The sequence below is a fragment of the Mercenaria mercenaria genome, chromosome 19 (genome assembly GCF_021730395.1).
Source record: "Mercenaria mercenaria strain notata chromosome 19, MADL_Memer_1, whole genome shotgun sequence".
NCBI classification, from domain to species: domain Eukaryota; kingdom Metazoa; phylum Mollusca; class Bivalvia; order Venerida; family Veneridae; genus Mercenaria; species Mercenaria mercenaria.
In genome coordinates, this window is record NC_069379.1 from 20,559,867 (window position 1) to 20,573,537 (window position 13,671).

The window sequence follows — 13,671 nt, forward strand, 5'->3', positions numbered from 1 at the left end:
TCTCATTCCAAAGAATTTCTTAGATTTCTTAAGATAATGCAAAGTTTTCCTAGTAAGATTTTTTAATTTAAATTGCAGCAAAGAATTCATTGAAAATCTTAAGATTTGTTTGGATTATACTTTTGGAATACTATGGAAAACTTTGAAAAAAATAATCCAAACAAATCCAAAGTTTTCCAAATCAGAAAACTATGGATTACTTTGGACTTATATTTTGCTCCTTCAAATCAGATTTCAATGTCTTTGGAAATCCTTGGACTTTTGTGTTCTGAGTTTCTAGCATTTGGAAAATATTGGAATAGCTTGGACTTTAGTTTTAGCTAATAAATTCTTTCAAAAAGGGAAAGTCCACACTTTTGCAATTATTTCACAAGCAATTTTAAGTTTTATTTCCAACTGTAATTACTTTTCTTAGTTTAATGGTCATATAGGTATCCAAATTAATTGAAATGAAACAAGCAATCTAACTAATTAAGATTTAAGTCAATGTTTTCATTTTGTGTATTAAAAAGATGTAAATTAGAATTCTATCATTTTATTAATTGATGTAACAGTATAAGATATATCATTGAAAATAATAAAATTATGTCCCATTATATAAGCTATTTGTTTCTTGGTTGTTGAACACCTCAAACAATAGCATCAGATAATAGGCATTAAAAGTCTATTCATAACTTTATCATGACATCACAGAACATTAGGGGTTCTAGCTGACCAATCAGAGAGCTGCATTTTAGAGTACCTGCCAGTTTCCACTTGGGTATAACAAGGTATTTTTACAATGAACATATAGTGACTTTAGAAATAAATATCACACAATTGAAGAAATCAAATCAAGATTTTTCACTGCACATGCTCCAAATGATGCTACAAACAACAAAACATTGAAGTTTCATTGAAATATTATTTCGATTTGATACCTTTATTTTAGTTAAAACTTCGAGATTTTATCCAGGGAGTCTATGATAAAGTCCGAGTAAAATGTAATCAATACCCAAGTGAAATAAGTATCATTCCACAATGTTTTGGACATGTTAAAGTTATGAATTTCATGAGTCCAACAAATTGTTAATGAAATCATGCTTATAATGTTACATCATCATAACTGAATAAGTCTATTCCTTTGATGATTGGCAATGATTAATTATCTAGCTTTTACAGTCATTTATATGCTGCTGTTCAATGTATACTGATGTGTTAACACACAGAGATAGCTGATAACACCTGGACATTCTGTTCAAAATAAGGACCAATGAAAATACAGACTTCTGAAGCCGTTTTACACCTGTACCCCAAAAAATAATCCCAATATTTCTGCTTGTTTTTTTTTTCTGTGATCTTTGCAAATTCTGTGAGCAAATAAATGGATACATACTCCCATGAACTATATACATATATATTTTAAGAACATTCTAGATATTCCCTTCAATAACTATATTGTACCAAAGAAAATCGCTCATGAATACAAAAATTTGAATGTAAACAGGAAGTTCTTTGTTCATGTTGTTGGAGGCAAATGGAATAAAGCTAACTTGAAACTCTAAAATGTTTTTAGAGGGATATATCAGGTAAGAACAATTTTGAACATCAAACTTTCTAATGTAAAATGTAAGTTTTAAAGCTAATCACATGTTGTCTAGAATAAATAGACTGAAACAGGAACTTAGTTCATCTCAGTAGATTGAAATTTCACCTGGTTACAGGTAACTTTTTCAGGTATATGTGAATGATAGATAATTATGCTTCTGAAGCAACAGTTTATTTAATACTTTATTATTACAGTTTTCAATTATTTATTTCTTGTAATAAGTACTAAAATGATAGTAAAATCACTTTGAACCTCTGACTTACAACAGAGTCTAAACATTTTCAGATGAAAGAGTGTACATATTTAGTTATTAGAAGTAATGCCTTCAACACATACATGTATGTATGAACTGATGTAGTCAGAGAAATCAGATGGCTTCAGTGACTATGCTACAGGATGATATGAGATCACAGACAGAAATCCCATCAAACATATATTACAGAATATTTCAACTAAATTGTAAGTTAAAATTTGCAAACACTTATACTATACAAATTACAAAGGTTGATAATTTATTTATTTTGTTGGGGTTAACATCACACTGACAGGTTGATCATTACACCAACATTTTATGACATTAATTTTTTGTCAGTACTAAATTCTAAGATTTCATTTTAAGCGTGTTTGATTAAAAAAAACTTGCATATTGTCTGGTCAAGCACTTACACAGATGAGGGATAGTACCCACAGGCGGTGCTCTCAATATTTTCATTTCAGTGTCCAATAAATAAATTAATTAAATGGTTTTGATACATGTAGAATGTTTAAATGGTAACTACAAATTAAACTGGCTTTAGAGTTTTCATTTCACATACTACTATACCAGGTTATATTGTATTGTCTAATATTATCTTTGAATTGCAATTATTAATGTAATTTGTTTATGTTATATCATTTTCAGAAATGGCTGGAATGAAGGTCCTGACCCTGGTGATGGTTTTGGAAAAGCAAAGAGACATTCTGATGCCACCTTATATTGGGCCTACAATACTCCAAAAATGATTGTGTTGTATTCATAACTTTCTATCAAATAACTTTTTTATTTGATATATCTTTAAGTTTAATTTTTAAGTTTAAGCGAAGTGAATTTTTATCATTCTTAACCACAGATGTTAAAGCCGCTGACATATGTGTTATTCCCCCTTTGAATTTTATGCTTTTTGTGTTTTGTGAAGCCAAGATCTGTCTCAATATTATATTAAAATAATTTTGTAACGATATTATTTCTTTTTTTTTCTTTGGATTTCTTGGAATTTCTTTAGAATTTCAAGGTATTCTAAAGTTTTCCATAGTAAATATTATCAATAGTAAAAATTTCAATGAATTGCAATCTTTTCCTCAGTGCCAGGCCTTATTGAAATTCCAAAGATTTCCAATCTTTTTCTAGGTTGCAATTCTTTGAAATTGTTTGGATTTTCATAACAAATTTCATTGGAATTCATAGGAATTCATTGGAATTTTGTGCCAATACCAGCAATGTTTTCCAATGTTTTTCCATCAGACCTTTCCAAACTTTTGCAAAGAATTCTTAGAAATTCCTTGAACTTTACTGCAATGATTTCCAATGAATTTTCAAAGAATTCCATGGATTTTCAACTGCATTTTCGCAAGGGATGTACAACATGATTGTATGTATATACCGTTTTGGTTTAACTAGGTAGCATATCCAAGGTACATGTACTAAAATGGAATCTATACGTCAAAGTTTTACATCTCTCTTCAATTTTAGGGGTTCAGTGGATGCATAATCGGGGATCATATGTAAAGATTTCAACCCCGAGTTGTTAAGAACAAAATATATTACCTGCTAAAAAACAGTCATTTTGTATATTAAGACACTCATAATGTTTGTTTGTTTGTTTTGGGTTTAACGCCATTTTTCAACAGTATTTCAGTCATGTAACGGCAGGCAGTTAACCTAACCAGTGTTCCTGGATTCTGTACCAGTACAAACCTGTTCTCCGCAAGTGACTGTCAACTTCCCCACATGAATCAGAGGTGGAGGACTAATGATTTCAGACTCAATGTCATTTATCAAATAGTCACGGAGAACATAATTATGCCCAAACCGAGGAACACGCATAATGAGTTAGTTTAAATGTCTTCAGAAATTTACAGCTGATAATTTGCTAAATTTCTATATAATGAACTTGTCCATCTTTCAACTTGGACAGTACCAGTAACAGTTACTGTTAAAAAGGGTGTTTACCTAAAAGATACTGACTGAATAGCCAACAGTGCCGCCATCATGCTAAAGGTTAAGCTAATCCATACCAACTAATGACTGTAATGTAATTCATTTCTCACCTTACTGTTAAATATGAAAGGTTCAAAATATTTTGCAAACCTCAAGCCTTCAAGGTTTCCAGATGTGTGAGCGTTTAGCCATTTAAAGGCACTGACCTCCAGATTTTCGCTTAACGTTTGGTCATATTTTGAACATTAGTACACCAGATTTGTTTCTAATCTGTCTTAAAATGCAAATCAAGAGAGAGAGAGAGAGAAAAAAAAAACATGTTCGAGTTGGGAATCAAACCCGGGCCGCCGCGGCAATAAAAATTTTCCTGTGGTCCCTGATCAATACACCACTGAGAAATATGCGCGTAACGGTTGTTAAATAAATATAAAGGCAGTTTACCTACAGTGTACCGATATTTTGAACGGGAAAAAATCGCAAAATCAACTAATTCTTAGGTGTTTTTTATAACATATTCTGTTGTATCTAAGTTTTAAAACCTTAAGAAATATAGCAATAGTTTTCTGATATCTATTTTTTTCTTTTTTGTTGTCATACGATCTGGAGGTCAGTGCCTTTAAAACAAGTTTACTAAAACATGTTCTGTGTGAAATCATTATTCTAAAACCGGTTGACAAAATTTCCATAAATCATGTCCAAAGAAATGACAAGCCTTATCGGCGTCGGGGCATGATACCTGTATGTTTTATAACTCGACATGATTCTTCCGAAACCATATTTCAGTAGAAACTGCTAGATCGATATATACATTTTCGTACATTGTTCGGAAGATTTTCCTAATGTTTGGATGAACACATCTACATATATATGTGAACGTTAAGATGGAAACGTGAATAATAAAAGAATGAATATGCGTAAATATCGGGCCTTCTTGATAGAACTGGAAGCAGACGTTTCTTCTTTGTATTTTGGCGGGAAAACTGCATGTGCCTTCAATGATGCTCCTTCGGTAATGACCACGTGCTTATAGAAAATTAAGTATTAACGTTATATTTTCGCGTCACCAGAAACATTACTGTGTTAAAACTTTCATGTTATTGTAAGCAAAATGCTCTAAAACCAAACGACAATGCATGCTTAAAAGCTTATATTTATATCGTGTATGTAGATCTACGTCCGTGACAGGCTCTTACAATATTTTTCATTTGAGTTCTTAATATTATATTTATGTGTTCAACTTTTAAGAAGAAAGGATGTTTACGTTATATTACACTAACAGGCATGTGATGACGATTGTTTCACCGGTAAACGAACATTTCATTTTTCTGCTCCACCTGGAAACGTATTTTATCAAATGTCAGCATCAGTGCATTTGTGTACCAAACTTATACATACACCATTTTGTTGGTATTTAAGTAACCTTTCACGGATACAAATATTTTTTTGGTACACGGATGTGCTGATACTGAATTATTCGCCTGAACAATGAAAAATAGCGAAAATTCAGGTTTTTTTGCGAAACTAGGGTTGGACTGAGGCGATGTAAATATTCACATACTGAGGATAGAACTGATCTATTGATGTTTTTGAGAAGCTCTAAGGTTAGTCTATTTGAAAAAAGACTTAAATGATATTTTTTAAGTATTTAATATTTGGAATTACAGGGCAAAATAGTACGGTTAGTGAACTTACCCCTTTGGGCCTTATCCCAAATTGCTTATTTTCCCAATTCTGAGGTTTAAATTTCCTAAAAAATCTGACAAAAAATACAACTTTGTGGTAGTCTCAATTTTCAGGTTTCCAATACTAGCTCGAAAAGTTTCCGTTTTGATTCTTATTCCTTATATTTAATCGAGTTAGTGCTGTTCCTGCGTTAATTGAATAACCGCGCCTGTACAAGATCTCATTTAATCAAGCTCGCCAATTTTCACCAGAAATGAAAATATACCAAGCGATTATAAGTAAATATTATCCAAAGAAATTCACTGAAAAGTATGCTGCTGACAACCAAAAGCTGCGTCTAGCTTCGGCTTTGTCAATAAAACAAGTGCTGAGAAACAGACAACCACCATAACCTCTCAGGATTGGGTAAGATCAGCAAATGCTGATTACAAATTAAACACATCCTCATATCATACCCATGATAAAACACTGTACACAAGTGAAGGTTTTACTGACCGTTTCAGGGATCACTCTTGGTCGCGATTTTGCGATATTCTCGTGTGTTTTTGGAGAAAATCGCATATTATGCAAAGCTTATTAAGTTTTGCTCAAATGCGATTAAAAATTGCATCTACGCTGTTGTGGATCTTTTGCCGGAATTGCGACTTTTCGCTGCAATGTGGATTTGCCGATCATATCACGTTTATTGGGCGCTTGAATTTCGCTTTTATCTCCTTAGACCGTCTGGTGTTAATGATTACCAGGCAAAAATCACCCATTTTCGCGAAGTGTCAAAATGATACTGAAGAAGAAATTGAAGCATTTGGAAGGCCAAACTTTGCTTCCATTCTCGCAAACATACTTCATCACACTTTATCAATGTTTTGTACGACATTTTGGCAGATTGTTTATTTATTTTTCTCCACATACAGAATTCTATTAAATGGTGGTAATTTTCACTTCTGTAAAATGTTTAACTGGTTTGCAACATTACTGTTATTTCTAGACAGATGCAACGGGGGACCCCATCCTGCCCTTTTTTACTGCTGCTGCGCTGCCTTTAAAATGCGCCCTCATGCATTTGATCTTCTGCTAAATCCCGCCATTTTCCCTGTTGACATGCATCACCGATTTTTTAATCAGCAAATTACGTCACGGCAAGTGCACACAGGTAATGAGAATCAATGAAATGTTAACACTAACTGATCAAGGGAATAGATCCTGCGTAATGTCAAAAAGGCGTTCAAAAGCAACCAGCTGATTACCGAGCAGGTGAAAAGTGCATTGTAAGATTTCTATGTGCAAAATTTTAATTAGAGCATTGATTAGTATAATAATAAGTATAATATCAATGCAGTTTGATACTTCTGTAATTTCAACTAGAAAATGCACAAATTTTAATGAATATCGAAAGCAAAAGTAAGTTTAGAATGTCCGTTCATGAGTCTTAATCATTACAAACAATGTCGTATGCAATATTTCCATAATTCCTTCAAAAATCTGACTGTCAGTGAACTTTTTTATGATAAGAAACATGATCAAAATTTGAGGAAATGTCTCTGGTTTTCCCTAGTGGGTCAAGTAAACTGAGTAAAAACTACTTTCAGGATATCAGGATAGTATATTTTGGATATGTATGTTTTTTACAGACTGTTATAGATCTAGCACTTTTCTGTTAATGAAGACCTCATCAATAAAACATGGCTTTTGATAATTATTAGTTTACAATGTGACCTGAAACCGATCTTTTTTACAATGTTGTTTTCAATATGATTTTGGTTTCAAGCTTAAGCTTATATTAAGGGCCTTAACCTAAGGCCCTCAACTATTTCATATTCATATGAATAAGTTGACATTCTTGGTGACATTTTTTAAGAGAAAGGTTTGAATGGTTTAATCAACAATATAAAGTACGTTAGTAAAAACCCTTTGATAACTCTGTTACTGGTTTTGGGAAGATATTATTTACCACTTTATTCTGGGACATTTATTTTTAGTGTACAATAAAGACAAATTGAATACATAACGAAAGACATCTAGAAATGCAACTACTGCTACAGTAACTTTAATGTCTAAAAAAGCACTCTGCCACTTTCGGATAGCACCCTGCCCTTTTTGAGCTCTAGAAATAACATTAAACATTGTTGAAACGCAGACAAGTTGTTTCCCTTCGCTATCGCACAGCGGCCAATGATACCCCCCTCAAATTTTCTTCTCTGATTTACACTGATCTCAGAAATGGTCCTGGGCCTCGTAAAAACCACGGAAATCCAGTCACGGAAAATTCTCATCCCGGAAAGCAACAGTAGTTAAAATATGACAGCTTGTCGTATAGTCAAAATAATTGGACGTTCAGTTTGTTTTATATTTGTGACTGGCAATCTAAACATCAAAACTTTGAAAGAGCAAAATAATGGAGGATGAATCACTGTACACAGTCACGTAAAGTTATTGCTTTTATTCCTTGCGCATATTGTCGTGTATACAAGGTAAACGTTAAACGTGTACAGTACATTCATAGGTTTAAATAAAGAGCTATAAAAATAAATAAATCGGCAACTTGAACGGCATAATTATGGAGCAAATCTCGCCAAAAAAATGACAACTGAATGAGATCTTGTTTACCGGAAGTGACGCGTTCTCCATCTGCCATTTTGTATGCGAAAGCAATTTTAATTATTCATTGGTAAATTAATTATCCAGGGGTTCCACTAGACCCAAAAACCCAAGAGTCCCAGAACCAGGGGTTCCACTAGACCTGAAAACCCAAGAGTCCCAGGACCCTTGGGTCCAAATTTTGAAGGGTCCTTTTTCAAAATACAAGAGTCCTGTCCCAATACTTCAATACAATTGACTATATTTTCTTATATAGTAATACTAGGTAATTAATAGCTAAAACCAAGAACATGTTACAGCATAATAAGTGTCTGTTTCAGGTCATATAACCTCATATTGTAAATTAATATTTATCAAAATTCGTATTAATTTTATGAGTTTTTTTTTTCAATATTTTTTATTTCTTAATAGAAAAGTGCTAAAACACTGTAAAAATGTATCCAAAACGTACTATCCGGATACTGGTACACTTTCGGAATGTCGTCTCAAATGTTGATTTTGCTCAGTTAACTTGGTCCACTACGGTAAACCAGAGATAGTTACTCAAATAATGATGCTACTTTTCATTAAAAATTGCATTGAAAGTCAGTTTTTTTAGTGAATTTTGGAAAAATTGCAGTATGTCATCGGAAGCAATTAGAATCGTGAACGGACATTCTAAACTTATTTTTGCTTTCAAAATTCATTAAAATTTGTGGATTTTCTTGTTGAAATTAAGGTACGATCACTAAACAATGGTCTAATTAAAAGTTTGCATGGAGAAATCTTGCAGGGCACTTTTCACATGCTCGGTAATCAGCTGGTCGCTTTAATACAGATGATTTAATAATTGGCGCCTTTTTGACAGTACACAATCAATACGCTTTATCAATTAATCTTAACACTTCATTGATTCTCATTACCTATGTGCACTCGCCGTGACGTAACTTGCTGATAAAGAAATATCAGCCAGGCATGTCCACAGGATAAAGGGCGGGAATTAGCAGAAGATCAAAGGCTGGAGGGCATGACGGCGAGTGTTTATTTTGAATACACGTGTTTATCGTGGACATAGCTTTACTGTAGGAAATGAATGATAAGAGGAAGGATTATCAAAGGAAAATGCCTCCAGGTCCTGAGTGACGCACAGGCAATTATCATGCCGGGTCCTTAGAGCGTCTTTTGAAAATCTCCCGGGTCAAATGGAACCCCTGCCAGAACCCTTCAAGGCTTGGGCCCAAATTTTGAAGGGTCCTTTTCCAAAATACAGGAGTCCTGTCCCAACACATAATTGACTTTTTTTTTTATTCAGTAATACGTAGACCTTTGCCTAAGAATTAAAACAATAAACCCAAGATCATGTTACAGCATAAAAAAATGTCAGTTTCAGGTCATATAGTCTCATATTGTAAACTAATATTTATTAAAATTCATGTTATTTTGATTAAGTTTTTCTTCAATATTTCATTTCATTTTTAGTAACAGAACAGTGCTATAACACTCTATAAAAATGTATCCAAAATGTACTATCCGGATACTGGTACACTTTCAGAATGTCATCGGAAAGTAGTTTTTGCTCAGTTTACTTGGCAAACTAAGCAAAATCAGTGATAGTTCCTCAAATAATGATGCTACCTATCATTAAAAACTGCACTGAAAGTCAGTTTTTTAAGTAATTTTGGAAATATGCATATGACATCGGGTGTAATTATACCCGTGAACGGACATTTTTAACTTACTTTTGCTTTCGAAATTCATCCTACTTGTGAGCTTGTTTCATCAACTTAATCCGAGCCAAATGCATGTAATGTTTTATTGTTGGCAATTAGCACCTTCTAAACATAATCAACTGATCTGGATAACGGTTTACATTTACAGACGGTCTCTATCAAACACGATGCTTTCACACTAGTCTTACACTTCAAACAATGCCGGCAGTTTTTACGAGGCTGTCAATCAAGAGTTAAATCACTTTGATTAGTTATGGGGCAGAGCTAATCATGTCATTCCATTGAACTTACGTCACGGTGTATTGATTTTGTTGTCCTTTGTAAATACTGGAAGTCCTAAATGTACACCTCTGACATTGTGTATTGGCGTGCGGATCATAATTGCTGACGTATTTTACGCCGGGACGTCGGTTAATGGAAGCAGCGTTCGACACTAACGGGAGTCCGAGACTCCTTAAATCTGCCTCGGACTCCAAGATTTTGAGATCTGGCAGTCCGACGGACTCCTTAAAATTATGAGTAGCCAAAAATATATATTCCAAAAACATTGTTTCCTGATATAAAATAAGTATTATTTGACACTCCGCGAACGGTGGAAGGCGTGTCTACAGATCGATCGATATGGTAATTGTCGCGCGCATCTCCCGGGTAAGTATTATTTGACACCCTGTGAACGGTGGAAGGCGTGTCTACAGATAGTCAAATGTATATCGATCTATATGGTAATCGTCGAGCGCATCTCCCTCAGTGATGGTCAAATAAACTTACAGATGACTGTCGTACAGTTTCTACTTGAAATCGCCCAGACGCTTATTAAAAACCAACAATTCTAAAAATAACCAGTCCACATTACCGGTGTAATTGTAAAATAGTACGCGTCGTACAACTTGCAAATGTAAACAGAGGTCAAAGTGTCAATAAATATAACGCTGTCAAATACTACATTTTACAAGCCATGGAGTGTTTTTTAACCGGGTACACGCCACCCCAGCCAAAAAAGCAGAAAATCACTGAAAAGGAAAAGCAAAAAGAGTATGAAAGTAAGAGGGAACGGACATTTCAGTCATCATGGGAGAAAAATTATACATGGTTGACATTTGACAATAATAAACAAGAAATGAAATGCAATGTGTGTACCAAGAACGATAAATTTGGAAGTTTTGTCACTGGCTGCTCCAATCTTAGAGTTAAGGCAATCAAAAGGCACAACACCTCCCAGGGGCACTTAGATAATGTAAAAAGAGAACAGGTCAAGAAGCATACCAAATTACAGGAGTCAGTTGCTGGTCTTTCTCTGTTGCAGCTAAATAAATCAATCTTTGACCGTTTATGTAAGCTATTAAGAAATGCCCATGTGGACGGAATTTACGAAAATAGTTGTTATATTATTTTGGACTCATTGAATTTCAGCTGGACTCCAAGCTTACAAATGTCAGACTAGAAGTTACTAGTCAGTGTCTAACACTGGGAAGCCCTGTTAAATCTATAGTATGTAAAGCGTTGACAAATTGCTTCAACTATTTTGGTCTTTTGAGTGTTTGACGCGAGTGAGGATACTGCCGTTATGAAAAAAACTGTCTCAATATTTCCTAGGATGGCGTCATATTAGTTGGACTTCTTGTCATAAAGCAAACTAAAAGGTTAAAACATTGAGCATTTCAGGTCTGTTTGACTAATCATATACTAATCAACGGTTTCATCCTATGAAGTGGTATCTTGTGCAATTACAAATTTTCTAGCACTGCTGAAAATAAATTTTCTTGGACTCTTTGTCAAATTGTACTCGAGTTTTGTCCATCATCATAATGATTCCTTGCTTATATAAGCTGAGAAGAGCTGAACTTTGGCTGTAGTACTCTTCTCAAATAACCTACTGCAGTTACAAATAAAAATATGCAAACTGATAGTATACTCCACCCACTTCACTGAAACAAAGGCAGGCAAGTTTTCTGTAAGTTACCTTTAGTATCATTGATGATCAAACACTAAACAATATTCCAAAGTTCGTTTCGATAAATCTGTTTTATTCTGTAAAGATAGTTCTTTCTTTAAGTCATTCAATTTCAAATGACAACAATATTTAATTCAATACAAATACCTTTTGTTTGTGATGTCCGCCATTTGCATAACGTGACGTAATTACAAATCGTCAAATTTCATTGGTTGTTAACTTGAAAATGAGCTATCCGCACGGAAGACGCCGGGTACGCACACCTCGCATCCATCATTCTGTATTACTCAGGGCGCATTCGGCATACAAACCCGTGTAACTCTGGCTAGATCATCCGAGTTCACCTGAGTGACACGAGTAACAATTGTAGTCTGAACGCTTTATCTGAAAATGATGGAGAACGTTACCTATATATGTATCAAGTAACACTTGGAATAAATGTTCAGCCCATAATGTTTAACAGACTAGAAATTTCTATTTTTTGTTAATTTATACTTTAAATTATTTCAGAAGCAAGATACAACTTATATTAATCCTCTTATGTCTACACATGACTCTACTACCCCGAACCATTTCAAATGAAAAGGGTGTTTGGTATAATTATTCTTTTTTTTTTTCATTGTGGTGACTAAAATTCATTTATGGAAACAGCGGAGACCCTGATCACATGATCTGTTTTGCGGTGTTCAATCTGCACTGTTTGCCAAGACCCATTTATAGAACACTGGGCATAATACTCACTCTGGACTGTAACCATTGCCACGCAGGTGTGTGGAAATACATTTTCCACATTTGAGCTGAATGCCAGGACCAGTTGCTGATACATTTACCATTTTCAACTACTTTTTGTGTATCTTGACAGGTGATCGAATCCACAACATTTAGCCAGGGACGTTGATATCATTTAGCCATGTCCATTGAAGCAATATGTTACGAAAATGAATAAGTCCAACTCTGCTGTCTCTATTACCCCCATGCTGATGAAATTCTTTTCGTTTTTTTTTTTTGAATGAAAATGTCTTTGTTTAAAATTACATAACTGAATTCACCATGCTCACAAATAGCACATAACAAACAATATGCTTTTTTCAAACTTTGTACGTAGTACAGCCATGAAATGTGCTAAATGCTAGTTTGACTTTTAAAAGACCAAGTACCAGTTCTTGATGTTGTTCACCTGGGTTCAACACTATTTCCAACAATCTTATTACCATATATGACTGACAGTCACTAATGGTAACAAATGTTCTCTCTCCCTGGCAAGCTTAGCAACCTAAGTGACTTACCAGTACACTTTCATAAGTAACTGACAGCTCTACATTCGTATGAACTGAGGTAGATTGCAAATGGCCATGGAAGGAATTTCTTCGCTAACCGGATCAAACCCGTGACCTTTGGACCGGCAGTACAGTGCATCAACTACTGAGCTAACTAGACAACAGTACCATATGTGTCTGTGGAAAGAAGTTTTTTCGGCAAGTAGGGAGGTTGAATTTTTTACTTATAACTTCAACATCAATGTGTGGCTTCTTTTGTGGATTATTTGTCCTTATCACTTATTATGTGTTCTTAAGCCTAGATGTTTTTCTCAAACTTGTCCCTTGTGAACCTAGAAAGAAAACTTACAAGCTTTAAGATGCTATTTAGATGTAAATGACAAATAAATTTTCATTATGAAACCCAGCTGATACTGAAAATGTTTTGTGAGCACGTGGCCAGAAAGGATCACATACAGCGACACAAAGATTAATGCTACGATCCTTAATCAACAGTGTTGTAGTGTCTTCTCTCAGGGTGATAGAGTGCCCCTCCAAACCATGGATGGTGACCCATATCCTGTTATACAGTCACTGAACATTGGAAAGAAATGTATCCAGAAGCTTCTTAGATATCTGAAACCACAAAGATGACATTCCTACACAGTTCCCTAAAGAGTCTGCCAGTGAAA

The 13,671-nt window shown here is 34.3% G+C and overlaps 1 protein-coding gene across 2 annotated transcripts in view; it reads right to left on the reverse strand.

Moving 5' to 3' along the window:
• LOC128551282 (adenomatous polyposis coli protein-like) overlaps positions 1 to 11,896 on the reverse strand; it is a 77,191-nt gene extending 65,295 nt beyond the window's left edge. Inside the window, exon 1 of one of the 2 annotated variants that reach the window (XM_053532057.1) lies at positions 11,871 to 11,896. The gene's annotated coding sequence lies outside the window, so the exon portion shown is untranslated. Of the gene's footprint in view, positions 1 to 11,732; positions 11,822 to 11,870 lie in introns of those variants that run through there. The other variant, XM_053532058.1, reaches the window with a different exon arrangement.
• Between the last annotated feature and the right edge of the window lie 1,775 nt (positions 11,897 to 13,671).